The 5,126-nt window shown below is 41.3% G+C and overlaps 1 pseudogene; it reads right to left on the reverse strand.

The window, feature by feature from the left end:
- Positions 1 to 3,792: 3,792 nt before the first annotated feature.
- LOC140507491 (olfactory receptor 2D3-like) lies at positions 3,793 to 4,730 on the reverse strand (annotated as a pseudogene).
- Between the last annotated feature and the right edge of the window lie 396 nt (positions 4,731 to 5,126).

The raw sequence follows: 5,126 nt of genomic DNA on the forward strand, positions 1-5,126 counted from the left end.
CATGTGTAGTCATGCAAAACATTTTCACATTAGTCATGTTGTGAAAGAAAATATAAACCAAAAAAAAAAAAGGCTTAAGAAATATAAAGAATGTAAAAAAACCCGTATTCTTCATTCTGTATTCAGGCACCATCAGTTCTTTCTTTGGGGACAGATAGCATTTTTCATCATAAGTCCTTCAGAGTTGTCTTGAATCATTGTATTTCCGAGAATAGCTAAGTCATTCACAGCTGATCATCTTAAAATATTGTTGTTACTTTTTACACAGTACATTTCACTCTGCATCAGCTCATGTAAATCTTTCCAGGTTTTTCTGAGAGCTTCCTGCTCTTCATTTCTTAAAGCATAATAGTGCTCCATTGTAATGACATACTACAGTTTGTTCAGTCATCCCCTAATTGATGGGAATCCTCTCAATTTCCAATTCTTTGTCAAGAAAAGAGCTGCTATTTTTGTACATATAGGTCCTTTTCCTTTTTGTGTTTTATCTCTTTGAGGATAGGAACTTAGTAGTAACATTGCTAGGTCAAAGTCTGATGGGAAACACAAGTGTGTATATATATACATACTTATACATATGTATATATATACACACATATATATGTATATATATATATCTATATATATAGTTTTATAGCCCTTTGGGCACAAATTGTTCCAAATTGCTTTACAGAATGGCTGAATCAGTTCACAACTCCACCAGTAGTGCATTAATATGCCATTTTTTCCACATCCCTTCCAACATTTATCATTTTCCTTTTAGGTCCTTTTATGCTCAATCTGATAAATATGAGGTACAACCTCAAAACTCTTTTAATTTTCATTTCTCTTGTGAGGTTGGTAGAGATTTTGCACAGAGAGAAAAGGACTCCCAGGACCAAGAGTCACAAAGCATGCTCAGTTCCCTGTGTCCTCTATATATATGTGTATAACTCCCTTTGAGTCTGAAGTTTCAGCTCACTCTCCCCAGAAACTGTTGTCACATTAGGAGAGAATGGGTTTTGTCCTTGTCTCTGTTAATATTACTTTAGAAAAGCTCATTGATGTCAAATGGTCGATTGATATTATGAGGGAGAACTTCTGAGTGGGGGCTCCCAAGGGATAGTATTGAAGTAATCATTCCTCAGTGTTACCTCTGAAATCCTGGGAAGAGGAGTCATTAGATGCCTTTTAGGAGCAAACCTGCTTGTGCAAATGTATTAGGAGAGTGAGCTTAGAGCAAGTGTCTCACTGTCTTCCTTTGTGTGTTGCCCAGTGCAGTGACAGGCACATACTAAGCACTTAAAACTTGCTAAACCAAATGGAATTTGTGTCTCACCAAAGACTCATCACATTCTCTCTTGGATCATTTGCTTGCCTAGTTAACTCTTGTCCCCTCTTATACGGTAGGGTCCGTGAAAGCAAGGGCAGTGTTTCTGCCATCTTTGTATCTTTTCCAGTGCCTATTTCTGTCCGCAGCTGGTACACAGTAGGTGAAGGGATGAGGATGGAGGAGGGAGAAGGAAATAATCCAGGCACTGTGCCAAGTGTTTTACAAATAATAAAAGTGTATTGAATTGAAATGAAAGCTCTCTAGCTTTTCCATTCCAGCACTTGCCAAGTCTCACTTTCACCTCTGTGCCTAGGCATCCTACAACCTTTGGCTTTAGACCTAGAAAAGATTTTTGAAATGATCTGATGCAGCCTCCTTAACTTAGAGATGAAGAAAATAAATGTCGGAGAAGAACAGGTGATTTCCCAAAATCACATGGATAGCAAGAAATAGAGGTTTACTTGTGTTTCTCTACCTTCCCCTTCCCTTCCCTTCCTTTTTCATCCACTACTACAAACACATTCAAGGATCATTTAAAATCCCACAACTGCCGTGAATCCATCCCTAGGTGTTCTAGGCCATTGGAATTTGGGCCTTCTCTCATGTTCTGCAATGATCACAAGCTATGAATACTAAAAAAGCATCAGATTCTCTTTTGTTTTGTGTGTGTGTGAGAGATAGATAGATAGATACATAGATAGATAGATAGATAGATAGATAGATAGATAGACAGACAGATAGAACAAGAGACAGAGAGATAGATAGAGAAACAGAGACAGATACAGAAAGATAGTGAGAGACAGACCAACACAATACACACACACTCACACATAGACCCTGATATTATGACAGACCCAAACAGAAAAAGAGAAAGTAGGATGGAAAGAAACAGACAGAAAGGCAGAGACAGAGACAAAGAGAGAAAAAGAAAGGAGGAGAGAGAGAAAGAAGAGAGAAAGATTGAGAAAGACTGAGAAAGAGAGAAAAGGGGGAGAGATTTTCAGACATAGACAAGAGTGAGAAAAGAGACAGAGAGAGAAGGAGAGAAAGAGAGAAACTGAGAGATTGAAAGAGCTATTGAAAGGGAGAGACCGAGAGCCAGAGACAGACAGAGAGAAACACATAGAGCTTCAACCAAAGTCATGATTCTGGTTAGGGCTATTTGTCCAGAGCTTTGTTTTTTCTTCCCTCTCCCTCTCCTGCAGTATATTCATTTATAGCAAAGATTCACTCAAAGTGCAATGAAAAATAACTTGTTTTTATATAGAGATGGAACCCATTATAAATGTACCTACATCAAATAAACATAATGTAAGGGTGCTAGACCCCATTTTTCCAGGATGTCATGAAACAGGAAAGGAGGAAGTATAGAGGGGAGAAATTCCTCCCTGGTGAGTGTGACAGACAATTTTCTCCAGGTAGGTCAGTCCTTATTTATGGAGGTGCAAATGTGAAGAAGGCAAGAGTCTGATTGCTCCCAATTATATTCAGTTTAAGGCAGCATCATCCCTCCTTTGCCTTCCACTGTGGGCATCCAGCCCTGAGATTTCAAAGCTCCCTGGATTCTACGTGTTGAGGTCTTCCAGTACTTCCTTCCAGGTGGGAAAAACTACATTTCCTATCAGTCCCTGGCTGATATACCTACTGTTTCTAGTTGTTTTGCCTTCTGCTGTGGTCAAGAATTACTTCCTGGCCTTCACTATAGTCTCCCACAAGAATGACACAGGGGGAGGCATGTAGTAAGGACTCCATAAACACTTTGTGAGTGACTCCTTCCATATAAATGTGTACCATCAGTATTGGGTAATTATGATAACTCAGATATGTGTGGCCCTTTAAGGATTGCAAAGTACTTTCCTTACAATTACACTGTGAGGGAGCTAAGGGCAAATATTATTGTCCCCACTTTATAGATGAGGAGGAGATGTGTGAGTTTAAACTACTGTGTCTGAGAAGTAATTCCAAATCTAAGACTCGCTTTTCTCCATTCATGAGGATGATGAGGACTGTGATGAAGTCTGGTTTGTTCTGGTTAACTCTGGAAGGTAGGTGATGTTACACGGTCACAGGCCCGGGTGCCATGCCCAGTAGATGTGGATGAGCCTTGCCTGGCCTGGGTGGTGGCACGTACCTACAGTCTTTGCTATTAGGGGAGGCTAAAGCTAGTGGATCAACTGAATTGAGGAGTTCTCAGCTGTGATAGGGATAAAGCCAATGGGATGGATACATTATGTACAGTAACAATATGGTGAGCCCCTCAGGAGCAGGGGAAGGGAGAAAAAAGGGATGGGATTTCTAGGTTGCCTAAAGATGGGCAAATTGACCCCGATCAAAAATGGAGTGGATCAAAGGGTGCTGATCAGCAGTGGGATTGGAATCTTAAGTGCTGGCTGTACTTTTAGGCTGAGTGAAATAGGGAAACTCAGTCTCAAAAAGAAAAATAAAAGGAAAGAGTAGTCCATTCCAAGACTCTCTACTCATCAGGTTACTCTGTTCCGCACTAATACCTTGATGAATGCTGCCTTCATGTCCTTATTCCTAAGACTGTGGACTACAGGGTTGAGCAGGGCAGTGAACACATTGTAGAAAAGTGAGACCTTCTTGTCTCTCTCTAGGTTATAGCTGGAAGTGGGCCTCATATAGATGTATATGGCAGGTGCATAGAACAGAGTGACCACAGTTAGGTGGGAAGCACAAGTGGAGAAGGCTTTATAGCGGCTTTGGGTAGGCTTGATCTTGAGGATGGCCAAGGTGATGCGGACATAGGAGATCAGGATGAGTGACAGAGGTCCTACTATCATGAAGATGCTCAGGACTAAGTTTACCATCTCTATCAGGTATGTATCCATACAGGCCAGTACCCACACTGTGGGACCCTCACGGAAGTAGTGGTTGATCATATTAGGACCACAGGAGGGGAGATGCATGGTAAAAAATGTGTGGACTAGGGAGAAGAAGAAACCAGAAGCCCAGATTCCTACCACCAACCTGACACACAGATCCAAGTTGAGGATAAGCATGTAACACAGTGGGAAGCAGATGGCTACATAACGGTCATAGGCCATGACCACAAACAAGATGCACTCAGTGATACCCAGAGCACGAAACACATACATCTGTAGCCAGCAGCCTTCAAAGGAGATGAGTTTAGAACTGGAAAGCAGATGTACCAACATCTGAGGCATTGTGGTAGTGACATAGATAATGTCCAGGAGGGAAAGAATGCTGAGAAAAAGTACATGGGTGTGTGGAGGTGAGAATCCAGGCAGATGAGGATGATGGTGAGTCCATTGCCCAGGACTGAACAAAGGTAGAGAAGGAGAAAGATGATGAAAAGAATCCTATTTGAGGTGAGGTCACTTGTGAAACCAAGCAGGATAAATTCAGTAACAAAACTGTAGTTTGTTGCTGGAGACATTGAGACAGTCAGGCCCTGGGAAGGGAAAAAGAGAATATGGTGAAGGCAGAAAAAAGAAAATTCATGAGCACCACCAACAACAGATATTTCTTTGGTGTCTCAGGTTTTGCAGAGTGCTTTACCTACCTTACCCAGCTGGACATAATGTGGGATCTTGAGCCTAGGTATCTGAGAAGAAGGTAGTAGTGTCAATCACAGAAACAGGCAAGTCCAAAAGAGAGACTTATTGACAGATTGCATAGGGAGGGAGAGCAGGAGTCCTGTTTTGACTAAATGAGCCTAAATAATGGTCAGGACATAACTACAGGTAGAGAGGTGCAGTGAGAATCTGGAGATACTGAGAAAGGCAATCAGGGCTGTAGATGGAGATTTGAGAGTCAAAATCTTAATCATATT

This window comes from Notamacropus eugenii, chromosome 5 (genome assembly GCF_028372415.1).
Source record: "Notamacropus eugenii isolate mMacEug1 chromosome 5, mMacEug1.pri_v2, whole genome shotgun sequence".
NCBI lineage: Eukaryota > Metazoa > Chordata > Mammalia > Diprotodontia > Macropodidae > Notamacropus > Notamacropus eugenii.